Genomic DNA, 27,172 nt, shown 5'->3' with positions numbered 1-27,172 from the left:
CGCCCGGCTGACCCGCCCCTCGGCAGCCGCCCCTCGCCCGGCTGACCGCCCCTCGGTCCCCCTGCCCCTCCCGCCGGCCCTGGCGCCTCCGCCCGCCAGTGTCCCGCCTCGGCCGCGCGCGCCGCTGCCCCGCCCCTGGCCCCCAGCGAGCCTCTCCTTCTCGGCCTTGCCCCGCCCCCTGCGCGTGACGTCCCGTCCCTGCGCGCTGACGCGGGAACGGCGGCGGGAGCGGAATGGCGGAGCCGTGGCCTCCAGGAGCGCCCACCCCGGCGGAGCGGGCCCGCTGGCCGAGGAAGGAGACGCCCCGGGGGCAGAGCACGGGAGGCGGGGAAGTGCGGGGAGACGCTGAACAGGTCAGGGGAGGGTGAGGACGCCTCCCTGCCCGCGGCTGACGGCCGAGCGGTGAGTCAGGGGACCCGGGGCGGGGCGGGCGGGCTGTGGAGAGCTCTGCGCGGGTCATTTGGGTCCTGGGGGAACATGGGGGTCAGGACATTCCCGAGTGTGACCCTGAGGGTGCGCGGCGCCCCTGAATGAAAGCGCATTCCCCGTGTTTGCTCCCAGCGCCTCCTTGCCGCACTGATCAACCCCCGGATGGGTTTTCTGGGATCGCCGTTCTGTTCCATTGATCTGTGTGTTTTATCTCTGTGGACTTAGGATATAATTTGGAGACTGTATTGTAGACTTTTCTGGGGCTGACACCCCCCTCCCCACGCCAGGTCCAGCAGGCAGGAGGGCAGAGCCGAGTCCCAGTCTCCCGGGGTGCAGGTTCTTACCCAGTAGGTTGCGTGGTGCCTGGGGCTCTGCATTTCTCACGGGGTCTGAGATGCTGCCCGTGCTGGGCCTGGGCCCACGTCTGAAGGGTGAGGCATCACTTACCTGTTGTGCAGCTGATGTGGCCATTCAGAGCCTGGAAGAGGGAACTTTGACACCTAGAAACTGCCTCATGAGGCGACTTCAGACTGCCCTTGAATAGAACCAGGCTTTCCTGAGCCTTGAGTGACCAAGAGCCACACGGCTGCCACACTCTGGCTACAATGTCTGCTTTTCGAAAATGGGTTTGTAGTCACCATTTCAGTGTATTGAAACCTGTGACCATCTCTTTATCACTAAAGGACAGCCCCGAGATTCCCACAGCAGGGATAGCTGGATGCTGTCACCAATGGGGATGGAAGGTCCTTCATGGGAAATCATCTGAGACACTGAAGGGCCCATTCCTAAGCTCTTGAGGTCTTTTCTCTACTGATACCTGGCCCTAAGAGGATCCCTTCTGTATTAGAGCGTGAATAAGCCACAATCACTCATTCACCTGGGAAGTGGATAATTTTGTGGATAATTTTGTCGATAATCTACTTTTTAATATTTATAATCTGTTAAACTGATATTACCTCCTCCATCATAAATCGTTTTATGCTTGCTTTGGAGAGAGTTGAACAGGTCAGGGAAGGGGAAAGAAATCGATGTTTATTGAGCACCTGCTGGAGATTACCTGACCCTGTGCAACAAGTTCATTACTTAAGTTATGTGATCTCACTGATGGCACTGTACAGACATTATTCCTACTCCGTAGTTGACAATCTGAAGGTCCAAAGGAGACAAGGAACTTGTGTTAAGATCATATAAATAAGGACAAAAGTCGGGGATTTTTGGACTACATATTTTTGGCTAAATCAGAGATTGTCAAATGAGACTAAACTATAAACCCCCTGAAGGCCAGCAGGAGGGGAGGAGTGTGGGCAACCCTGTCCATCCTCAGAGCAGCTCCGTGGGTGTTGGGCTTCCTCCTTCATAAGGAAAGAGCCTCAGGTTAAAATAAAAGTTTAATGTATCATTGCGTTACATGCAGATGCTGTCTTTAATGTTGCACATGATTTCCTTAATAGCTTTAGAAATAGCTCTAATCCCAAATGTGATTGCTACTCATAGGAGACTGCATTTCAAAATAGTGTTTTCTGTAATTATTCCCTTATAGGAGGCTTAGCTGCTGTACCTACCAGAGGGAATTCCTGGAGATCTAGAACAATTGATAAGAAAGCAATGCCTCAGCAGTGCCTGCAGTATTATTCAGGATAAGACCCCCCCCCTTTGATTGTTAATGATTTGATCTATCTCATCTATACAAGAGGGAAACATAGTAGAAGCAGTGACTGGTGTCCTCAGGATGTTGGTTTTCATGGTGATTGTTTTATTATTCATGTTTCCTCTGTTGACAAGTTTTTCAGTGAACTTGTGTCATTTTGTGATTAGATTTTAAAAAGGTTATTTACGTAGTTCTAAAGTTTAGATTCTTGCACATTGCTCTTAGTAATTTTCAGTATTAAAGAGCACACATCCATTCTCTGAAATGATCTCGATTATGTTTGTCATTCCGATGAACCGAATGTGAAGTTGAGTGTGAAGATGTATGTCCTACTCTAACAAAATGCCCTGGAAAGCGAGGCAGCGCTCCCGCCTGCCTGTGACTGTGCAGGTGTTTCTTTTCACAGACCTTTTGCGTTTGCAGCTCTCTCTGCCTGCTGGTATCTGTGCCTGCTGGTATCTCTCTGCCTGCTGGTATCCTGTACTTACCTTCGCTTTTAAATTTTCCTTTGGATATAAACAAAATACAAAACAATTCTCTGGAGATAAAAATAGGCCTATTTCATCGTGATACATGTTCTTAAACATATTGTGACAAGCATTTCTCTATCCCAGCACCAGCTGTGATCATCTCCTATCTTCATTAGGTTTGCCATAGTGGGGGTAAGGCCAGCTCCAAACAGCAGCCTTAGCAAAATAAATTTCTTTGCTTTAATAGGCGTACTTACATTGCACCAAATAAAAGGTGGTGCAGGCACACCTTGAAGATATTGTTGGTTCATTTCCAGAATACCACAACAACCCTAATATTGCATAAATAAAGTCATTACTTTTTTGTTGATTTCCTGGTGTGAATGAAAATTGTTTACTCTATAGTGTCATATATTAAGTATGCAGTAGTATTTTGCCTAACGAGAAAATAGCCTAATTAGATATCACCAAGACATGAGGTGAACATATGTTGTTTGGGAAATGGCGCTGCTGGACTTAGCCCAGTCCAGGTTGCCACACACCTTCAATTTGTGAAAAGCAGTATCTGATAAAGCAAAGCAAGCAGGATGGGGTGTGCCTTTATAGACACTTCTGAGAACAATCCTTTGGATTTTAATAAAGTATACACATCTGGATAAGTGGACTTCAATTTAATGATGATGTTTATATGTAACTATTTTTTCCAGCAGTTTTGTCAGCACAGGAGGGTGTGTATTCTTTTCCATGATAGAAAGTACTCTGAACACTCAAGATAGTGAACAAGGGTTAGCTAAATGCCTGCAGTCTGCCAGGGACTGGGCTATACACATAGTCTCTTTAGAATTTATTGTGGTCTTTTAAAAATGTCAAAAACTTATAGCTATCATTGGTTGAATCTCAGTGGTAAGTAGAAAATAAGGAGTTTAGTTTTTATTATGCTATTGAACAGCTACAGAAGAAGCACATATGACTTGGCTTCTGCCTAAGTTCTTCCCCAGGCTGTAAATCCATGTAGACGTCTGCAGTGAGGTAGCCAGTACTCCCTGCCACCACACTCTGATCCTTTTGCTCCCCAAACTGGACATTACTGTTGACATTTGGGATCATGGTACCATTGCTGTGCTTTATTGCTTTGAATCATTGGTGTTTTGTTATTTATTTTTTAAAGACACTTATTTATTTATGCACAAAAGATCTAGGGCACAGGCCAGAGAAGCTGGGGGTGGGAGGACTCACGAGAGACAGAGCAGGGAACAGCACAGGCAGACCAGTTGAAGTACACAGCTGAAGGTAGCAGCAGGTGAGACGAGAGGTCTGCCTCGCCAGGTGGGCCACCCGCTGGCCGGGGATCAAACTCACGCTGTGGAGGCTGCGGACCTCCTCATAGTGCGGTGCTCAACCCCCTGTGCCACCAGGGTGGCCCTAGATTTATTTTTTTAATATTTTATTTTATATAATTCTTACAACATTCCTATTTTTATTTATTTATGCATTTTTATTTATTTATGCATACAAGAACTCTACCAATTTCTAATTCAAAGTTTGTTTTTCTTTTTGTTTAAAGATTTATTTTTGTGTAGAAGACCTGGGGTGCAGGCCAGCAGTGTCGGGTGATAAGAGGATTTACCAGGGACAGAGTGGGGAGCAGAACAGATGGATCTACTGAAATACACTGCTCAGGGGAGCAGCGGGTAATACAGGAGAGGTCTGCTGTACTCTGTGGGTCAGCTCCCTGACTGGGGATCAAACTTAGGCCATATTGTGGGCCATTGTGGTGATAGTGGTGAGACTTAAGCCCTGGTCTACCAGCGAGGCCCTCAAAGTTTGTTTTGATGTTGAATAAGCATAATTATTTGTTGAGCTCATTTAATGTTACAGAATACTAATATAGATGTTCAAAAGTTAGTTTTGAAGGTGCACAAAAAATATTTTCATTATGGATCTGATGGTGGGTATTGTCTCAGGGGCTTGTAAATGTTATCTCTGAGAACTGTGGAATTGGTCATATTCTTTAGATGCAGACTTTACTATTTGAGGCCAATTGAAAAATTGGCATTTTTTTAAAATTTTTTATTTTTATATTCCCCATACAATTGCAACCCCCTTATTTTGACCCCAATCCCTCCCCTCCCACCCCCTACCCCCCTTAGAGAGTTTTTGTTGATTTTGATTTTCACTTTCTTATAGTTATTCATTTTCCTGGTCCCTTATTTAAGTTTTCTAGATTCCTGCTATGAGTGAGACCATCCGGTGTTTTTCTTTTTCTTTCTGGCTTATTTCGCTGAGCATGATCCCTTCCAGCGCCATCCATGTTGCTGCAAATTGCATGTGTTTATCTTTTTTGAATGCTGAGTAATATTCCATGGTGTATATGTACCACATCTTCTTGATCCAGTCATCTATTTTTGGGCATTTGGGTTGTTTCCAAAGCTTAGCTATTGTAAACAGTGCTGCTATAAACATAGGGGTGCAGGTGCTCTTTGGAATTGATGTTTCTGTGTCCTTTGGGAAAATACCTAGGAGTGGAATTGCTGGATCATATGGAAGCTCTATGTTTAGTAGGTCCAGAAATCTCCACACAGCTCTCCATAGTGGTTGGACCAGTTTGCACTCCCACCAACAGTGCAGGAGAGTTCCTTTTTCTCCACACCCTCGCCAACATTTGTTGTTGCTAGTTTTTTTAATATGTGCCATTCTCACTGGTGTAAGATGGTATCTCATGGTAGTTTTGATTTGCATTTCCCTGATTACAAGTGATGTTGAACATTTTTTCATATGCCTGTTGGCCATTTGCATTTCCTCTTCAGAGAAGTTTCTTTTTAGCTCTTCTGCCCAGAAAAATTGGCATCTTTGATAGAATGGAAGATGTAGTGATCATTTAATTTTACATTAAATAATTTAGAATATTATAATAGCTAATATTCGGAATCATCTGGAATAATTGGAGAGCTGAGTCTGTGTGGGTGACTGTGGCATTATTTTCTCTCTGAGTCCAGGATAATGTATGTGCTATTGCTTGGAAATCCGCAGTGGCCACTTTGTTTTGGTGGGTTTCGAGTGAACCTCCTCTGCTGTTTGTTCCCAATATTTGGTGTTGAGTTTTCATGGTTTCCATATTGTGGAAAATGAGCTAAGGTCATACATGTAACAACACTAAAAGTAGCCTTTCACTTGGGTCTGCAGGTAATGAATTTTATAGAACAACTTGTAGGGTGCTTATTCATCATTAGTGTACATGGAAAAATGGTGACATTTGCAGTGGCAGGTGCCTGTTTTTCCTTAAGTCCTGGAAGAGAACAAGAAGAATCTTTACAATTCAAAGATTATAGTTTTTGGATCAAGAATTTTTATACAAGCTAAGCAGGCTGAGGTCTGAGCATCCCTAACATACAAATGGTACATCCATGTTCAGGGAAGATAGTCTTTTCTGTTCGCAGTGTATCTGGGTGTTTCTGCTGAAATGAGTAAGTCTCATGTGGCCCTGTGTGAACCACCGATATTAAAGAATCTGTAGATGGTACCTTAGTTAGGATTGCAGGAAGATCATCAAGGGTTAGAACGAGTGCTCATCGTGTATGTTCACTTCAATGTCTGTAATGAAACCTTGCAGGTTTCACTGATTAGGGATGAAGAAGGTTGTGGCTGACACCCCAGGCTGCCAAAGCTGCTGCAGCCTGTGTGCTCATGAACAAAAGGGCACTGAGAAGCCAGTGTCTTGTCTTAAGTACCTTCCTGTGTGGAACTCAGAACCCCAAGGAAACGGGTGAGTGTCTGAGTTGATGCCTGGTGAGCAGCAGACCAGGTCAGCTTGCCAGAAGTTTCTTTTTAGCTCTTCTGCCCATTTTTGGACTGGATTATTTTCTTTGTTGTTGTTGAGTCTCATCAGCTCTTTGCAGATTTTTGTGATCAGTCCTTTATCATTAGTGTTGGGTGCAAAAATGTTCTCCCAGTTGGTGGGGTTTCTCTTTGTTTTTGTTATTGTCTCTTTTGCTGTGCAGAAGCTCTTTAATTTGATGTAGTCCCAGCTGTTTATCTGAAAAGGAAACTTCTAAAAAACAAAACAAGGATATACTATAATTGTTATGCTGGATTGCTTGTCAGATATATACAATAAATTGTCTTCCATTGTTAATTGGGCTGAGTTGTGTAGTAACTAATTTCTAAACAGGTAATTTTCCGTGCCAATTGCTTGCAGTCTGCTGATACATATAATTTATAGCCTAATGTACTTTTGGGAAATTTTTCTCTTTTTATGACCAAGAACAAAAAATGAAGGAATAGTAGATCTTCAGCCCCACGGTGTGAAGCACAAGGAATCTTCAGCCCCACGGTGTGAGGCCCTTTGAGCTTCGCTGCTTGCCAGTGTCTTATCTGGCTGGGGCATCAAGGCCTCCTGCAGCACTTCACTAACGCCTCTGGAAATAAACCCACTTCTGAGCAGGTTCTCATGAGAGGTCAAGGGAAATCATGTCCTGTCAGGCTCACAGGGTCAGCTGTGCTGGGCCAACAGAGACTAAGGAATGAGAACTTTTTCCTATAAAAATATACTGCAAAGCAAAAATCAGAGCCTATTTTTCTATATTAGTGATGGTCACTCTCCCTTTTTAAATCCAAGGTCACCTCTATCATTGGGGACTTTTATCCAGGGTCAGTTTGGTTTCTGTGGTCTGAGCACCCAGAACTGTCCCCTGGTGACCCTCACAGCCCAGCTCCCCATCTTTCATAGAGAGAGATTCTTCCCTTCATTCTCATGATGCTCCAGACACCCAGGCTGCAGCTCCCCATAGGACAGTGTCACCCAGAGTGGGGGGTGCCAGAGGGGGACCCTCTGACCCAGCACATAGGGGTCGGTGGCCAGAACACTTGGACAAGCACACGGCCCTGGCAGAGAGGCTCACAGAGTGACAGGCACCCTGTCCTCGGAGACCAGGAGCTTCGGGTGAGCAGCGTCCCGTCCAGGACCAACAGCGCTGTGAGAGAAAGAGACTGAGGGTCAGAGCGATGATGGGTGTGGGCGCCCCGTGTCCTGCCCCTGGGCAGACCCCGAGTAGATCACAGAAGTGACCTGTTGTTCAGTTTTCTCCTCTGGAAGCTGAGAAATGTCATTATTAGTAATGACTATTACTGAAAAGCTTGAATTCATTCTCCTCCTACAACGCACACAGAGCACCTTTACGTGACTCTGGAGGCAAAGGGGAAAGTGTGGCTTCTCCTTCCCAGTAGAGAAGCAGGTCTCAGGAGGGGGGTCTGTGGATCACTTGCTCCCTCGGGTAGAAGAGCAGCTCTCATGGGGCCCTGGAGGTGACCTTACCCTGTGTCTGCAGTGTCCAGGTGGGGAGAGGGGTCTCTAGGCATCTCTGCCCTTGACGTCCATCCTCACTGTCTGTGCTGCAGAGGCCGTTTCTGCCTGATGTGGACGCTCACCCTGCAGCTCACAGATCCTGCTTGTCTTTAGGTCTCTGGGCTGACAGCCATGACTGTTGGTCAAAATGAAATCATCATTTCTTTTAAAAGTATAAGTTATTGGCTTCACTAGAGAAACTCAAATTGTTCCCCTGACGTTGTTTTAAGCCCAGCTGCTCCCCCCAAACAGGTGTTTGAGTATCTTTCATGGTTTCATTCACCAATATTTATCAATCTTCTGCAGATCCCCTGGGAGAAACCAGGAGCGTGTGCATTGACTGTGGACCCTAAGCAGGCTCCTCACACCTGTGCTCACAGGCCTCACCCTGGAGAGCTTCCTCCTGCTCCTGTGCGTGTCCACAGGACGTCTGTCCTGAAATCCTCCCCACCCCATAACAACAGTGTGTTACTTCAACTCAGCACTCAGGACACCTACAAGTTGGTGTCCTTTTGATATCAAACATTGTTTCCTCTTTTCCCCTCTGTATTAACAACATTTTAGTGAGGAGATTTGAGGTGCTTCTAGACAAAACAGATGTCTTCTGCTACTTGGCACTTAGATTGAAATATTCATCCGGGTTTAAAGCTTATGGTCAAATATCATAAATTTTATTCAACCCAGAATAACAAATATACTCATAGATAGATATTTTCCTGTGGCCTAAATTATTTCTCCATTTGTTTCCTATATTTTCCATGAGGGAAGAGCAGGAGGAGGGGAGTGTCCAGCTCCTCTCTGGGGACCCTCAACCTCTCCTCCCTCAGGCGTCAGGGGATGAGCAGGGACTGGGAGTCAGGGTCCCTGCTGTGTCCAGGTTCTGCCATCACTGGCCTGATGGTCTTTCCATTGATCACCCTCACGGCTAGAGTGAGAATGACTGTGAAGGTCTTTCCAGCTCAAGGAGGTCACTCCTTGAAGGGAGGTGCCAGGTGTCAGCACATGCCCTCCAGGGACAGTCACCACTTCCAGCCTCAGGTCATGTGGCTGCAGGAAAATGCCCACTGGCCCAGAGTCTGGGGGGGTGGCGTGGGGGAAGGGTCAGGGCTGCCCCTCTGGGGGGCTGATGAGGATCCTACCTCAGGCTTAGGGAGAAGCCACCATGCCTCATTGTCCCTCCAGTAGCTGGATGTGGAGCCAGAGTCTCGCCAAGGTCATTCTATAAGCTCCTCTGCTGGCCACTCCCTTTAGCCTGTGCGCACAGAGCAGCTCTGCATGGTATTTTCACCAGCCCTGGGAGCAGGACGCAGGCTCCATCACCAGGAATTCAATTGGGCCACTGAGGTGTGGGTATTAGGCCCTGCCTGGCCCCCACAGAATACTCACATGGCGGTGCCTTTTCCTCTGCTCTGTGACCTTGTGAAGGTCCCCCTGGGAGGGAGAAAACAGTGGGCTGAACTTGGGGGTCCCCTCCCTGCCCCAGGCCTTGGGGAGCCAGTTCTGCTCTGAGTCTGTCTGGCTCATGTGTCTCCGGGGCCCTGGGCTGTGGGGTTGGAGAGGCAGCCCCCCGGGGCTGGGGGCACAGACTCAAACCAAAGGGGAGCCGGGGCCAGGGAGCTTCTGGCTCAGCAGACTCCAGGCCGGAGGATGGGACATGGGGTGTTTCCCTGAGCATCATCTGCTTTATCAAGGACAGAAGTGCCCGGGGAGCAGTGAAATTATGACTGAAAGGACCTGACCCACAGAAGGTTCCAGTGCATTATAATCACCGCCTGGGACCCATGAAGGACTATTTAATTCAGCACATTTATGATCCCCCATGAAATTCAAATTTTCTCCTTGAAGTTCTTCTTTTTTTGATTCCCTTAATTTGATCTTGGTGTCATTTATTATACTTAGAAATTTCCTAGGCTGGCTTATTTGTAAGTACTCCTTAATTGTTTTGCCAGGTGGGAATTCCACATGTTATACTTGGAGATTCTAGGTACTATTTCATGTCGAGACTGAGTTTAGTGAGGTGACAAACTTGAAATTCTCTAATCCTACTGAAGTTAAAAACCTAGATAATCAAAACCCACAGAAGTAATGAAGATGTCTTTTCCTCAAGGTCAGCACGTTACTGCAAGTTGAATATCCTGTAGAATCTAAGAATGACCCTCAGGGACACTCAGGACCTCTGGAGGCTCCTCTCTCTTGGGCCTGTGGGGTTCCTAGGACCAGGAACTGTCCACAGAGTGGGGAGGGAGGTGCTGACAAGCTAATGAGGGCTCCTCACTCAGGGGGAGGAGAAGCCACCTCAGATTATGGCCCAGGTGTGACTCACGCTCTTTGGCTCCACCAGAGGCTTCACCTCAGGGTCCTGGTGCTTGTTCCTGCTGCTGAAACTGTTCCAGATTTTCCAGGTGTTGTTCCCAGTCAACGGCTGTGACCTCCGGAAGATGAAATGGAGGTTGGTTACCACGGAGGGAGATTCACCACCAGAAGAGGGAGAAGGGACAGAAACCTGCCTTCAGTGACCTTGAGCCTATTAAGGCAGCTTCCTGATCAATAAGCTCATAGAGTTGACTGATTTTGTCGTCCGTGTCTTTCAAAGCTCATTTTGTTTTGTTTTGTTTTGTTATATTTATTTTCCAACTTTATTGAGACATAATTGGCATATTAAGTTTAAGGTATACAATATGATGATTTGAAACATGTATATATTGTGAAAGAATTACTACAATAAGGCTAGTTAACACAGCCATCACCCCACATAATTACAATTTGTGTGTATGTATGTTGAGAACATTTAAGATTTACTCTCTTAACAACTAGCAAGTGTATAATACAGTAGTGTTAAATATAGTTACCATGATAAATACTAGACCCAAAATTTACTCATAACTGGAAGCTCATAACCTTTGAGCAATATCTTCCTCCCCACTCCCAGCCCATGGCAACCATCATTCTATTCCCTGTTTCTGCGAGTGTGGCTTTTTTTTTTTTTAAAGATTCCAGTTATGAGAGCATACAGCATTTGTCTGACTTATGTCACATGGCATAATGCTCTCAAAGGTCCATCAATCTGTGTTGTTGAAAATGGCAGGCTTTCCCCCTTTTTATGGCTGAGTAACATTCCAGTGTATGAAACACATCTGTATCCATTCATCTGTTGATGGAAGTTGGGTTGTTTCCGTGTCTTGGCTATTACAAATAATAATGCTGCAGTGAACATAGGGAGGAAACTATCAAGAGAGTGATTTCATTTCCTTCCAATATTAACCCAGAAGTGGGATTGCTGGATCACATGGCAACTATTTTCAATTTTTTGCAGGGTCTCCATACTGTTTTCCAGAGTAGCTACAAGTTTACATTCCCATCAGCAGTACAGTGGTATTCCTTTTCTTTTCTCCACATTCTACCTGACACTTGCTATCTCTTGTCTTTTTGAGAGTAGCCATAGTAACAGGTAGGAAGTAACATCTCATTGAGGTTTTGATCTGCATTTCCCTGATGATTAGTGATGAGGAGCATCTTCTCATGAACCTGTTGGCAGTTGTTTGTTACAGTTTTTAAACTGATTGTCTTCTTCTTATTGCGCTTTAAGAGTTCCTTGTAGATTTTGGATAACAGTTCTTGATCACACGTATCTTCTCCCAGTCTGTGACTTATCTTTTCATTCTCTTGACAGTTTCTTTAACAGAGCAGAAAATTTTAATTTTAGTGAACAGCATATCAATTCTTTCTTCCATGCATTGTGCCCTTGGTGTTGCAGCTAAAGACATCACCACACCCAAGGTCATTTAGCTTATGTTATCTTCTAGGAGTTTTATAGCTTGCATTTTAACTTAGATCCATTTTGAGTGATTTTTTTGTCAAGAGTGTAAAGTCTGTGTCTAGATAGATTCAAAGTTTTGCATGTGAGCATCCAGTTGTTCCAGAACCATTTATTCAGAAGGCTCTTTTCTTCATTGTGTTGTCCTTGCTGTTTGCCAGTGATGAGTTGACTCCATTTGTGTGGGCCTGTTTATCAGCTCTCTGGTCCATTAACCTATTCGTCTGTTCTTTCACCGAGGTTATACTGTCTTGATTATTGTGACTTTATATTAAATTTTTTTTACAACTTGTCATATATTTTTACATCATTGTTCATTTTTAAACAATGTTTGCTTTTTTTTATTCCCCTCCCCCAGGTGTAGTCCCCATAGAATTTCCTTCGCGAATGCACCCCTGCACCAGTCCCCTGGGCTCCTCCATCCCTCCCTTTGATTCCTCTCCCTTCTCCTCCCTTGCAGGATGTCTCTGGTTTATAACTGTCTGTTTCTGTTTTGTTTTGCTTTGTTGTGTTTTGTATTGTTATTATTTTATCCCCCGGGGTCTCCTGTATTCCTCCTATAAGTGAAAGCATCCGATATTTTTCTTTTTCCTTCTCACTTATTTCACTGAGCATAATTCCTGGCCCCTCCTGCCCCTTTCCTGGGAGTCCCCACCAAAGGTGCCTTAGACTGTGGCAGGATTTTGGGCCTCAGCACTCCTGCTTTGGGCCAGCTCTGTTTGGCTGGGCTTTACCCATGAGGGGACGGGTAACTTTGGGTGTTTTGTTTGGGAACTATTTTAACTATATTCCTTCTCTTCTCTTTCTCTATTGCACACTAATTCTTTATTGCACACTAATTCTATTATCATTCTTTTCTATTAAAGGTCTTACATACTATAGTATGTTTTTGTCTTTATGCAGCTTATGACAGAACCCACTTAGATTGATCAGATTTGAGCATCCATGGAATCCTCTCAGCCTGCCAACAGGAGCAGTCTCCATTCCCACCCATAATGTAAGTGAGTTCCTTTTCCTCCTCGCTCTGCAGTGAGTCATTGTTACAGGTATGAGGTGGTATCTCATTGTGGTTTTAATTGACATTTTCCAGGCCTCCATGGTGGCACAAGGGGTTAAGATGCAACCTATGACGCTATCTGCAGCCGCTGCAGCACAAGTTCGATCCCCAGCCAGGGAGCTAGCAACATGGTGCAGCAGACCTCTCCTGTCTCCCTGCTGCTCCCCTCAGTAGTGTGCTTTGGTCAGTCTGCCTGTTCCGTTCCGCACTCTGTCTCTGGTGAGTCCTCTCATCCCCCACACCTCTGGCCTGTAATCTAGTTCTGGTATGCATAAATAAATAAATCTTTAAAAAATAATAATAATAATTGGCATTTTCCTGACAGCAAATGATGACAAACATTTATCCATGTAGGTATTGGCCACACGCATGTCTTCTTTAGAGAAGTGCCTATTTAGCTCTTGTTTTGGGTTGTTTTCTTGTTTTGGAGTCATTTGTAGATCTTGGATATTAACCTCTAGTTGAATATAGGATGTACAAATATTTCTCCCCTCGATACTGTCTTTTTTTAATTTTTTTTTTATTTTTTTACATCATTGTTCATTTTTAAACAATATTTAAACAATATTTGCTTCCCCCTACCCCCTCAGGCATAGTCCCCATAGAGTTTCCTTCATCAATTCACCTGTGCACCATCACCTCATTCCCCTGTGCTCTTCCCTCCCTCCCTCTGTTCCCTCTCCCTCATCCCCTGCAGGATGTCTCTCATTTACAATTGTCTGTTTTTGCTTTGTTGTGTTTTGTACTGTTATTATTTTTTTACACTGATGTCTTATTTGGTTCCCCTATATTCCTGCTGTAAGTGAAACCATCCGATATTTTTCTTTTTCCTTCTGGCTTATTTCACTGAGCATAATTCCTTCTAGCTCCATCCACATTGCTGTTAAAGGCATGCGTTTGTCTTTTTTGATTGTTGAATAATATTCCATACCACATCTTCTTGATCCAATCATCTATTTTTGGGCATTTGGGTTGTTTCCAGGTTTTACTTATTGTAAATAGTGCTGCAGTAAACAGGAGTACAGGTGTTCTTTTGCATCAATGTTTTTGTGTCCTTTGGGTAGATACCTGGGAGTGGAATTGCCAGGTCATATAGTAGCTCCATTTTTAGTAGACTGAGAAACCTCCAGACAGTTTTCCATAGTGGTTGAACCAGTTTGCACTCCCACCAGCAATGTAGGAGAGTTCCTTTTTCACCACATCCTCGCCAACATTTATTGGGGTAAGATGCAACCTATGAAGTTGTTGCTTGTTTTTTGTTTTTTTTTTAATATGTGCAATTCTTACTGGTGTAAGGTGGTATCGCAATGTGGTTTTGATTTGCATTTCTCTGATTATAAGGGATATCAAACATTTTTTCATGTGCCTGTTGGCCATTTGCATTTCTTCTTTGGAGAAGTGTCTTTTAAGTTCTGCCCATTTCTTAACTGGATTGTTTATTTTGTTTTTGTTGAGTTGTGTGAGTTCTTTGTATATCTTTGTGATCAGTCCCTTATCAGTTGAAAGGAGTGCAAAGATTTTTTACCAATCAGTGGAGTGTATATCTGTGTTGGTTAATGTCTCTTTTGCTATACAGAAGCTTTTCAGTATGATGTAATCCCAGGTGTTTATCTTTTCCTTGACTTTCTTTGCTTTGAGTGATGAGTCTTTAAAGATGTTTCTGAGATGTGCGTCTCATAGTGTTTTACGTATATTTTCTTCTATGTATTTTATGGCTTCAGTTCTTTTATCCATTTTGAGTTGATTTTTGTGCATGGTGAGAGGTAGTGGTCTAGTTTTATTTTTTTACATGTGGTGGTCCAGGTTTCCCAGCACCATTTATTGAACAAATGTCCTTGTTCCATTGCATATTCTTTGCTCGTTTGTCAAAGATCAGTTGTCTATATACATGTGGTTTTATTTCTGGGCTTTCTATTCGGTTCCATTGGTCTGTGTGTCTGTTTTTGTTCCACTATCAAACTGTTTTAATTATTATGGCTTTGTAGTATAGCTTGAAGTTTGGAAGTGTGATACCTCCTCTCTCCTTTGTTTTCTTCAGTAGGTCTTTGGTTATTCATGTTTTTTTGTGGTTCCATATGAATTTCATCAGCATTTGTTCTATTTCTTTGAAGAATGTCACCGAGATTTTTATTGGAATAGTGTTGAATCTGTATATTGCTTTTGGTAGGATGGGCATATTAATGATGTTAATGCTTCCAATCCATGAGCAGGCATGTCTTTCCATTTCTTTGTGTCTTCTGTTTCTTTTAACAGTATTTTATAATTTTCTTTGTATAGGTCCTTCACTTCTTTTGTTGGGTTTATTCCCATGTATTTGATATTTTTTGTTTCAATCATAAAAGGGATGGTTTTCTTGATTTCTTCTTCTTAAGATTGATTGTGTATAGGAAGGCTACTGGCTTTTGTGTGTTGATTTTGTATCCTGCTACTTTACTATACTGGTTAATTATTTTGAGTAATTTTTCTATGGAGTTTTTAGGGTTCTCTATGTATATTATCATATTGTCGGCAAATAGTGATAGTTTTACTTCTTCTTTCCTTATTTGGATTCCTTTTATGTCTTTCTCTTGTCTTATTGCCCTGGCTAGGACCTCCAGTATTAAATGGTAGAGCAGTGGTGAGAGGGGCCATCCTTGTCTTGTTCCTGATCTTAAAGGAAAGGCCTTCAGCTTTTCCCCATTGAGAATAATAATGCAGTGGGTTTGTCATATATGGCTTTTATCATGTTAAGGTACATTCCTTCTATCCTGAGAATTCCAAGAAAGCAAGCCCACAGGAGAAGGACACACCACAAAAAGAAAAAGTCACCAGAGCTCAACAATAACATGGAAGAACTCGGCCTGTCAGACAGAGAATTAATGATCATAATGATTAAAAAGTAGAAAGAAAACAAAGGAAAAAAATGATTTGAGACAAATAGTCAATGAACTGAAGAATGAAGTTGAGACCTTAGGAAAGGAAATAAAAGAAATGCAGGAGATTAAAAGATTACTAGAGATAAAGAACTCTGGGAAAAGCAATGAAAACAGAATCAATGAAATGGAAGAACAGATTAGTACTCTCGAAGATACAGAAATTAAAAGAGCCAAAAGAGAAAAGGAGAGAGAAGTGCAATGGAAGAGGTATGAGGATCTCTCCCACAATTATCAGACTCCATGAAGAGAGGAAATTTAAGAGTTATAGGCATTCCACAAGGTGGGGAGTGAGACAAAGGAACTGAGAAATTATTCAAGGAGCTAACTGAAGAAAACTTCCCAAGGTGTTAACACATGTTTTGGACGTGATCTGTGATGTGTTTTATAAGTTGAGAAATTTAGCATAATTTACTTTTGAAATCATTCTTTGTAGTGCATGCAAGAACATTTAAATAACACTCAAGGATGCACAGAGATGAGTCATTCTCCCTCACCCCCCAGCACCCCAATCAGCCAATATCTTCTCAAAACTAGTTCACTTTATCATTTTTCTTCTCAAAAAAAAAATCCATGGGGCCTACCCTGGTGGCACAGTGGTTGAGCCCTGGGCTGCGAAGCTGCCCGCAGTCTCTATAGTGCCGTTTCAATCCCCAGCCGCCAGCAAGGGTTCCACATGGAGCACAGACCTCTCTTGCAGTGCCCACTGCTCCCCCCTCAGCAGGGTATTACATCAGTCTGCCTGTTCTGTTCCCCGCTCTGGCTCTGGTGAATTCTCTCACCCTCCCGTGCTTCTGACTGTACCCAGTGCTTGTATAAATAAATAAATAAATAAATCTTTAAAAAAAAATAATCCACACTTCTGTCTGGACAATAGTGTTTGTTTTCCTGTCACTACTGGAGTTCAGGACACAAAGTGGGAGAAACATTACACATCATGAATCTGATAAAGGACTGTATCTCAAATTTACAAAATAGCCATTAAAACTCAGTATCAGAAAGAAATGAACCCAATTTTAAGAAAAGACAAAAACAGTGAATTAAATCAATGGTACTTCAGTAAAAATGTGGATGAAAGCCTTAATAGAGATTTCACCAAGAAGAGATACAGATGACAAGGAAGAACATGAACAGATGCTCAGCATCACAGGGCACGAGGGAAAGACAGTTAAGAACAACACTGACGCCATCACACCAAGGAGGAGGCTTATAACGCAAACCCTGTGCAATACCAGGTGCTGCCCAGGATGTGGACAATAGGAGCCTCATCGCTGCTGGCAGGAATGCAAAATGGTGCGGTCACTGTGGGAGATCTTTGACAGTTTCTTTGAAAGCTGAAAAGACACTGACCATAAACCCAGTGATCACTGCCCTGCTAGTTACCCAACTAATTTTAAACTTATATTTGCACAAAAACCCTGCATGCATGTTAAGTGTTTGTAGCAGAACACCAGTAAGTGTGAAGAAAACTGGGAAACTCTACCTTAGTCTGGTGTTGAAGGTTAACACTATCTGTGATCTGTCATGTAGGCATGATTGAGTGTTGATTGATGTGCACTTGACGTATTGAGTGGACAATGGCCTGCACATCTGTGGTCTGCTTTCCCAAACCACAGCCCCACTCAAAGAAAAAAGAAACCACTAAATTGAGGGAGTATATTCCTGAGCAGTACTCCTTGATAAAGGTTGAGAGTAGAAAATTTAGGATGGAGGGGTCACAAGACCAGAAAGTGGAGGTGGTAGTAGAATTATTAACCCTGCTATAGAAATGAAAAATGCTTAGGGCCAACCGCTATAGGGAGCACCAACTACTCTAGAAAGGACCCAGAGGCACAGACCAGAGGTGGGATATGGGGATGGAGCCACTGCAGAGAATCACCTGTCCTTACAAATGAAACTTGTCACAATATACAAGTAATTCATTTAATGATAGATAACAATCCGACAAAAGATGAGCCCCTCCCAACTAGAGCACTACCTCAGTGCCCTTTCTGCCCCTGAAAGACGCAGCTCTAGTCCCAAGGCTGCCACCTGGGGCCTGCAGGCTTCTCTTAACACACCCGCCCTCTCCAGGGGCAGCTCCTCCTGCCTGCTTGTGCCTGTGCAAGCATCTTCTTGTTCACCCCCACTCCTTTTTTAAAATATAAACCTTCTCTTTGGCAGAGACTAAAGGTCTCTGTCTTGTAGGATACTCACTGTGTATGTGTAAGGGCGACTCTGGTGAAACTTCTCAGAGGTGACCCAAGAACCCCTATCTGTTGTGGAACCAAGCATAAGTATTCTTAGCCATTGCTTTGTGTAACTGCCATTTTAGAATTTTAGGTTTTGCTGGGAAAAGACTGCATTCCAGAGATAGTTTGGACCCTCACTCCACCCTTACTCTCTGGTCACCAATGAGGGTGAACTTGCTGTAATTGGAGCTGCAGGTTGGAGCTGCATCTTGGCCTGGCCAGTCAGCTTAGAATGATAGCCAGCAAAGTTGGAGAACGCATCCTTGTAGCCAATGAGTAATTGCCAGCATAATTTAACCTTATTAAAAGACCCCTGCTTCCTTTGTTCGGGGCTCTCGGTATCTGCCACTGCACTGCGTTGGTAGATGCCGTGAACCCGGACTCGAGTCTGAAATAAACACCCTTTTGTGTTTGTGTCAGCTGTCTTTGGGTTCTTGGAGGCTATGCTCGCCGAGTCTGCTTAGTCTGCTGACCTTGGGCACAACATCTGTGAACTCAGTACCTCTCCAAAACATCACTCCTCACCAATGTCAGTGTTATAAAAACAAGGAAAGTCAGAGAAACTGTCAGCCAGAGGCACATCAAGGAGACCCGGTTGGAACTGAATGAGGATCATGGAACATAAAATGTACATTAGGAAAAACTAATGAAATTAAGCATGGAGTTTGGTGATTGTGTCAACATTGTTTCATTAGCTGTAAAAAAAATATTGACAACTTTAGTCATGTAAGATGTTAACAAAGTGGAGATGGTGTGGGATGAACAAGAACTGTACTACCTTTGCAACTTTTCTGTAAATTTAACTGTATTCTTAAAATGTTATTTTTTTTTAATGTCCTCAATACTATATAGGTTGTAGAAGGAAAAAATTATCTACTTTCCTGTTTCCCCAGGTTTTGTTATCCAGGGACTGGAGAGAGGGGTTCTGAGGAGAAAAGCTGGAAACCTCACACCCGGGGCATTCCCCATAGTCTCCTCTCCTCTGAGCCGGGCTTCTCTGACTCCTCACAGAGCATCTCACCCCAAAGACGCTGCCCTCCAGGACCCCCAACTCTGCCCAACTCAGACCCCGCCCCGTCCTGGCGGCTCCGCCAGAATCCGGAGCAGCGCGGCAGCGCCCCCGTGTGGCCACAGGGCTGAGCACAGGAGACCAGAGCTGCCCTTTCTCCTGCTCAGCCAGGCCCTCCCCAGGCTCCCTGGGCTCCCAGCGGCAGGACAGGGATCTGCACACTAGGGGCCGCCCAGGACAAGGGTCAGTTTAAGTGTCCTTATTTTTAGTCTCCAGTGGACATGACAACTGGTTCCTAGGTTCTGGGCAAATCCCTAAATATATAGGTCCCCTCAGAATTTTGGGATGGAAACTTAGATTCCAGGGTCCCTGAATTTGTTTCTGCTTCTGCTTCCAAGGACGAAAGCCCCTCCTCCTGGGAATCACCTTACATTCTCCATCCTTGGATGAGGGGAGGGGTCTAGGAGAGCCCCCAGGGCACTGGCTAGGAAGATGGGGAGGCTCCTGGAAAAGAGCAGAGGATGGAAATGGGACTTTAGGGGACAGAGGTGGAAAGGGGTGAGGGGGAGCCAGAGAGGATGGAGCAGGGAAGGGGCAGCATAGGGGACACTGTGGGGGGAAGGTCTGTGTGGGTGACACGGGCTCTCACTGGGGAGCTGGGAGCATCTGTCTCACCTGGGGCGATGCAGCAGTGCTGGCCTGTAATTGCCTAGGGAACTGCGCACATCTGGGGCCTGGCCCGTCCTTGCAGGGCTGGTGTCACCCACACACACTCACATGCTGGTGAAGAGAGGACTGTAACAGGGGGGTCCCCAGGGGAGGATCCGGGTTCCCTGTCCCACCTAAAGAGGGTGGAGCTGAGCAGGGAGAAGCAGCTGGAGAGGAGGCTGAGGAGGAAGGAAGCAGGATGGAGCCAGAAGGAGACCTGGGGGAGGCACATGGGGTAGAGACACGTGAAGAAACTGCGCTTGCTTCCTGGCCTTGGACTGGTGACACAGACGTGGGTGAGAAATCCATGTGGAGGTGAAAATGGCAGCTTCTATCTTGATTTTGCTCTTTTCCTTTCAGACTTGTCAGCCCCGTCCACCCTTTTCTATGGGTCCCGCCAGGAGGGGCTTTAGACTGTGACGGGCTTTCAGACCCTGCTTGGGCCAACCCTGTTTGGCTGAACATTTACCCACGAGGGGATGGTGACTTTGGTGCTTGGTTTGGAAACTTTATTCTTTCCTTTTCTTTGTTGCACACTAACTGTATTTAAGTTCCTTTCCATTAAGTGTCTTACATGTTTTGTCTTGATGCAGGGGATGGCAGAGAGATGGGGGAGATAGATAGTTCAGGGGAGTCCCTGTCCTTATCGAGAACTTCCTCCCTCAGCTCCCGAATGCTGGGGTGTCAGGGAGATTCAGGGAGCCAAGAGGAGGGCAGAGCAAGGCCTGTGCTGCCCTGGCGGACCAGCCCTGGGGGCTGTTTCTGGGGTTCCAGGGCCCCACTCCCTGCAGGTGGGTCAGAGTCAGCCCTGAACACAGCTCCAGGGTGCCAGACAGTCCCTCTGTGCTGTGATCCTGAAGACGCTGCTCTGGAGACAGTGTGAAAAATAAATGAACAGCAAAATTAAATGGAATCTGAAAACAGTAGAAATAATTTTCTAAATAACGTTTATTTTGAAGGACACTTCAGGGGATGTGGAATTCTCATCTGACATCTCATTGCTATCAAGACTTGACTGTCACGTGAGCTACTCTGGTCAGTGTTTCTTGTGAGATAACAGCCACTGATGACTTTATCGCCTTAATTTCTTTAATGTTTTGTACCAAATCACTTCATCCTTTGCACCTAAAACAAAGATCTGGCATCTGGCACAGTCTCTGAGGGGGAGGCATGAAGAGGGGCCTCACTCAGAGGCTCCAGCTCTGGGTCCCACGAGGCTGCGATCGGGATGAGATGTTGGCGGATCTGAACGGCCATGATCAGCGTGGAAGGACCTGCCTCAGAGCTCATGCATGTGGCTCCTGGAGAAAACCCTCAGTTCCTTGTCCTGTGGGCGTCCCCTTAGCTGAGCGGCCACTGTGTGCAGGGAGTCACCCCAGAGAGGGACCGGGAGGGGGAGCCCGGGAGAGAAGTCTCAGCCCCTGTGAGCCTGACTCTGTGACGTGGCGCGTCCCTTCTGCTTCATTCTCCTCACGAGGAAGAGCCAGCAAGTCAGACACACTCACGGGGGGAACTGTCTCCCCTCCTGTGTATCAGAGAATTGGAAAATTGAAAGCCAACACAGAAGACCTTCTGGACGCTCATTATTTCCATTGAAAAATAAGCTGCCTCACACCCAAGTCTCCTAAAGGTATCTTCCATCACAGAAGCAGCGTGACGTCAGCATCTCATCATGTGACTCAGGGCCACGCAGAGGAGGCTTCTTGAGAGCATCTGTGCAGTGAAGCCGTCTGTGCTCAGCACTTCATGGGCTGAGGCAATTTCCTGCCCCGCAAGCCCTGGATGTAGATACAGTGGAGGACAGACACAGGGCAACTTGTCGACCCATTTTTTAATGTTTTTAAGATTTATTTTTTATTTTTATTTATTTATTTGTTTGTTTATTTATTTAATTTATTTATACAAGCACTGGGTACAGTCAGAAGCGCGGGAGGGTGAGAGAATTCACCAGAGCCAGAGCAGGGAGCAGAGCAGGCAGAAGGACGAAAATACAGTGGTGAGGGGAGCAGCGGGTGGCAGGAGAGGTCTGCGTGCCATGTGGGACCCTCCTCCGGTGGCGGGGGAGCAGCCAGGGATCGAACAGGCGCTGCAGAGGCTGCGGGCAGCTTCGCAACCCAGCGCTCAACCGCTGCGCCACCGGGGAGGCCCTGTTTTTAAAGCAAATTTATTCAGATATAACTTATGACCATTAAGTCACTTGTTGAAGGTTCACTTCTCATGTCATTTTGGTAAGCACACTGCAGGGCAACCATCCCATAATCTACCTTGAGAACATCTCCATCACCACAACAACCTTTTCTGGGCCTGGGCCCATGGGGACAACCCCCACTTTCCCCTCCCCAGCCCTGGGCAGCAGGAGCCCACTCTCTGCCTCTGGGGACAGGCAGGGGAACTTCTCTCTAAACACAGCCCAGATGACTCTGCTGACACAGACCTGCAGCAGGCATTTGGGGTACCGTTCCCCAATGCATGCTGTTGTCCAGGGTGCTGAGGTCACAGAGAACCACGTGACCCCACCCAGGAGACCCTGCAGCCTGGGGTGTGTGAGGAGAGAAGGGCTGCAGTAGCTGCCTCAGAGGGACCCAAAGGCAGAGCCAGGGAGGTTCCTTCCTCAGCAGGAAGGGGAATGGGAGCTGGGTCTTGAAAGCCAGATGTGGGCACAGGAATAGAAGTGGCCCAGGGAGCTGATGAAAGGCCGACTACGTGACCTCGGCAGTTACTTTCTCTGTGCAACCTCAGAGATCCCTCTCCAGCACTCTGTGAATTCGAAATTGATACTGTCCTGACACCCCTCCCCCATTCCCTTTATGAAACAAAGATATGGAGATTGGGGGTTATGACAGTGCCCATGTCTGAACCCCAGCCACCTGGCTAATGTCTGGGCCTCCCACCCGACTCCATCTTGCAAACTGACCCGGGGACCTATGAGGCAGTGACGTTGGAGCGTCACCTCCCTCTCCAGATACCACACATTTCTTGGCTGGATTTGACTAAAGACAAAAAGCACAGTAGTAACTCATCATGTCATCACTCTTTATGGAAATGAATTAAATCACCAAAGAAAGACACAGAGTGACTGGTTGCACCAAAAAACAAAACCCAAATTTATGCAGCCACCAGGAGAGAGGATCAAAACAGTTCTTGGGAAAAAACACAAGAAAATGGGTCACCCCCAAAATGTCATAAAAGATAAAATAAACTTCCAGCTAATAAAGGTAACAAGAGACAGGGATTACCATCATCTGATTAAGGATCCTGCATCAGGAAGACATAACACTCATCAATACACATGCACCAAACAAAGGAGCAGCAATATATATAAGGCAACTATGATCACATCTGAAAACAGATATTGGCAGCAACACAACAGTGGTAAAGAAATTCAAGACCCCACTTTCATCAAGGACACACCCACCTAACAGAACTCAGGGAAACTCTAGCTTTAAGTGATGAATTAGACCATGTGGGCTGAATAGATATTCATAGGGTGCTACATTCCAAAAAAGCTGAATGCATATTCTTGTCAGGTACACATGGAATAGTCTCCAGAATACACCACTTGTTGGGTCACACAAGTGTCCCTAAATTCATCATGATTGAAATCATATAAGTATCTCTCTGATCACAATGGTATCAAACTAGAATCAACCATAAAAAGAAACCAGAGGGAAAAAGTAGTATGTGGAGATTGAACAACACCCTACCAAATGACTATTGGGTTAAGGAGAAAAACAACCAAGAAATTTAAAAATACCTTGAGACAAATGACAACCTATCAGTGGGCACAGCACAAGCAGCACTAAGAGGGGAATATAGAGCAATACAGGCCACACCTATAGTCAAGACAGAGCTCAAGGAAAGAATCTAACCTTACACCTAAAAGAGTTAGAAAGAAATGATACCAAGAGACAGTAGAAGGAAATAAAAGCAGAAATAGATGACACAGAAATTGAAGACAGACCAAAAAAGCAATGAAACCAAAAACTGGTTATCTGGGAAAAAAAAATAAACAAAATAGACAAATCTCTTGATAGGCTTTCAAGGAGGAAAAAAGGAAGAAAAAAAAAAAACCTCAAAGAGAATAAGAAACGAAAGGGAGACGTCACAACAGACATCTCAGTAATAGAGAGGATCATAAGACAATACTAAATACCTATATGTCAATAAATTGAATAACCTCAACCTAGAAGAAACTGAGAAATTCTTAGAAGTGTACAACCTTCTGAGACTGAGTCAGAAAGATTCAGAACAAAGCAACTAAAAGCAAAGACATTGAAACACAAATCAAAAGTTTCCCAAACAACAAAGCCCCAGACCAGACATTTTCAGTGACTTCTGCAAAATCTTTAAAGATGAAGTAACACCTGACTTCTCAAGTCTTCAAAAATATAGAGGAAGAGGGAATGCTGCCATCACATCTCATGATGCCAACATTCCCTTGACACCAAAAGCAGAGAAGGACATCTCGCACAAAAAAGAAAGCTACAGACCAAAATCCCTGATGAACACAGATGCAAAATCCTCAACAAGACCTTAGCAAACCCTGATCCAGCCACATGCAGCCTCCACTGACATCCTGGAGACAGGACAGGCCCAGGTGGGGTCTGAGGCCCTGTGATCACAGGCCCTGCTGTGACAGGTGCTCCTGAAGGACAAGGACAAAGGAGCAGAGAGATGACCCTGAGGAGTTACTACGTCAAAGCCCATGACACACTGAGCACCGACTGGACACAGGCCTGTCCCCCTAAGCCCCTCACAGCCTCTCCCACCCCCACCTGCACAGACTCAGCACAGCACACATATGATTCTGGAAGGTTTCCCATTTATTTCATCTCAAATTTTAGGAATCGTTTTTATTAGCCCACCAAACCCATCAGGCAAGCTTACAAAAATTAATTTCAGAACTCAGGGCCTCCCTGGTGGTGCAAGGGGTTAAGTACCACACTATGAAGCAATCCATGGCCTCTGCAGCATGAATTCGATGCCCGGCCAGCCAGGGAGAAACCCACATAGCACAGCAGACCTCTCCTGTCTCACCCCTTGCTCCCCTCAGCAGTGTATTTCAGTCAGTCTGCCTGTTCTGTTCCCCACTCTGTCTCTGGTGAATCCTCTCACCTCCTGCATCACTGGCCTGTACCCCAGCTCTTGTATGCATAAATAAATAAATCTTAAAAAAAATAAATCCACAACTGTGGACGTCTAGTGAGTCCTGGACCTGGGACGCAACCATGAAGGAAATCAGACATGGGGGACTGTCATGTCCAGCAAGCAGTGAATCTTTATTTCCTTAGTGCTCTTTCATATACTACTTTAAGTGCAGCAAGTGTAACATCAAAGCATACCATGTAATGACAGTAGATATGACTGATTATTCTGCTTTCTTACTATTATCTATTTCAGACAGTAGGGTGCCAGGTGGTTAGTTCTCACGCACATAATCTTATCACCTCCTAGCTAGAGCATGGGAATTTCACTCATTATTTCTTGTTATTCTAAGATTGTGGAGACAGAAAGGCCTGAGTCCACGCAGGTCACATTCCGGGCACTGAACACCAGGTCTGGTCACTCAGAGGTTTTCCTCCAAGATGCATGTGTTTTCACATGCCTTTGGGACTCAGGTTAAGGCCTTTCTGCTCGCTGCACAGGGTCTCTCCCAACACAGAACATTAAAAAAAAAAAAAAGAATTTCAGAATTCAATTATTATTTTAAGAGGGAAGTATTTACTATTCCTGAGGAAAACACAGAGACGGGGTAGACGCAGACTAAGCTGCCTCTGCAGGAACAGGAAAGTCTTCACGGAGAGACAGGTCAGTGTGGGGAGGGGCCTGGTGGGCAGGGCTGGGCCAGTTTCCCCACCTCCTAAGAACAGAGACACATCCTGATGTCTTTTGCAGCAAAGGAAACCAGAGGATCTTGAAGTTACAAAGGGGTGAGAAGAAATGCTGCATCACTCAGCCCCCACAAGGCAGCTGGCTCACACTGTGAAGGAAAAGGATCATAAAAAATTTCACAGAAACATGTAAGTGCCCACATTCTCCATAGTCCACTGCATCCTCAGAATGCCCCCCTTACAGGTTCCCCACAACTTGGTCCCATCCTCTCTGTCCCAGCCCTTCCCACCACAGGCCCCCAGGGTCTCACCTTTAGCAGCTGAGAGACACATCAGAGCCCTGGGCACTGTCGCAGCCTGAGGGAGAACAAAACAAAACCTGGTCAGAGCCACAGAGAGATGAGACCGCAGGAGGGACTGATGTGGGTGACTCCCCCATGGGTTCCATCTACACTGTCCCCAGGGTCTCAGGGATGAAACTCCTGATCCACACTGTAGCTGCAGGAAGGCACAGTGCAGGATCTCTATGACCCGAGCATAACTGGAAAGGAGAGGAGTCCTGGAGTCCAGGTGACTTTTTCAGGCTTTATTCGGGATTTTACCAGGTACATGGCAGGCAGGGGTGCTGGGGGCAGGAGGCTGGCAGGTCTCCCAGCCCCTGGAGAATATTCACTCTTTACTGGGCTCTCTCTGGTGTTCTATTCCAGTCTCTTGCTTGTTCTCCTTCTGGTGCTTCTGTTCCCAGATGCAGTCCTATAAGCCCCTTCTCAGCCCAAGTGAATCCCACCTACGCATGCCTACACCCTACTCCAGATGCCTGCCATCAGGCATGCATTCAGGACCATAAGGATCATCAACCCTAATGGCAGGAGGGCAGAAAAGCCTGACAATCATTTACCCTACACACACTTACCTGCAGCCTGAATGTAGCTTCCTCCTTGTCCTCCTGTGGGAAGAAGCCTCATGTGAGACCAGGGAAAAGTCACACTATGAAGTCCTAAAGGAATCCCCAAGTCTGGACCACAGGGAAGTTTCCAGATCTGTGACTGGACACTTAGGCAAGCCCAGGAAATATGAAGAAAGGAGATGAGAGGAGACTGTACCACCAGCCAACTGGGCCTGCCCTCAGCAGGGACCTTCTCCTCTGCCATTTGCTGGAAGCAGGGCCCATCACCAGAATTATCAAGGGGGACAATGTGATTCATTTTCAAAAATGCTTTACAAAAGAGGGTTAGCAATCAGCTCCAGACTGGGCAACACAAGTGTGTGGATGGTTGTAGGGTAAGTAAAAACTGTCAGGCTTTTTGACCTCCCGCCATTTGATAAAATGCATGCCTGATAGTGGGCACCAAGAGTAGGGTGTGGGCATGCGTAGGTGGGATTCACCTGGGCTGAGAGTGGGCTTATAAGGGCAGCGTCACGGAGATGCCAGTGGACCAGCAGAACCAACAGAAGGAGAACAAACAAGAAAGAGCACCAGCAGAGAAGCAGAGAACACAAGAGAATGCCGGACAGCCCAAAAAGAGTGAAGGCTTGCTGGGGGCTGGGAGGCCTGCTAGCCTCCCGCCCCCCAAAGCCCCTGCCTGCTGTGTACCTGGTAAACTCAATAAAAGCCTGAAAAAGCCACTAAGGGATCAGGACTCCTCCTTCACCTGTCTGCTCGGGTCATAGAGATCCTGCCCTGTGCTCATCCTGCCCTTACAATGGTATTTCCCATTGTAG

The 27,172-nt window shown here is 45.6% G+C and overlaps 2 long non-coding RNA genes across 4 annotated transcripts; one reads left to right on the top strand and one right to left on the bottom strand.

Annotated features, from left to right (window-relative positions):
- Window positions 1–271: 271 nt before the first annotated feature.
- LOC119251943 (uncharacterized) lies at window positions 272–27,163 on the top strand. Of its 3 annotated transcripts, none has more exons than XR_008553044.1 (4): window positions 272–402; window positions 12,606–12,699; window positions 12,793–12,978; window positions 25,515–27,163. It is a non-coding gene; the product is annotated as an uncharacterized LOC119251943 (long non-coding RNA). The 3 variants fall into 3 exon arrangements; XR_005126665.2 differs by lacking the exon at window positions 25,515–27,163 and adding an exon at window positions 18,796–19,495; XR_008553045.1 differs by lacking the exon at window positions 25,515–27,163 and adding an exon at window positions 15,491–18,789.
- LOC129144639 (uncharacterized) lies at window positions 24,528–26,426 on the bottom strand. The gene is made up of 3 exons (XR_008553046.1): window positions 26,364–26,426; window positions 25,762–25,807; window positions 24,528–25,599 (listed from the first exon to the last, which is right to left on the bottom strand). It is a non-coding gene; the product is annotated as an uncharacterized LOC129144639 (long non-coding RNA).
- Window positions 27,164–27,172: the final 9 nt, after the last annotated feature.

The sequence above is a fragment of the Talpa occidentalis genome, unplaced genomic scaffold, assembly GCF_014898055.3.
Source record: "Talpa occidentalis isolate TD23 unplaced genomic scaffold, MPIMG_talOcc4v2.1 talOcc4.2, whole genome shotgun sequence".
Lineage (NCBI taxonomy): Eukaryota > Metazoa > Chordata > Mammalia > Eulipotyphla > Talpidae > Talpa > Talpa occidentalis.
This window is presented reverse-complemented; position numbering and strand designations above follow the sequence as displayed.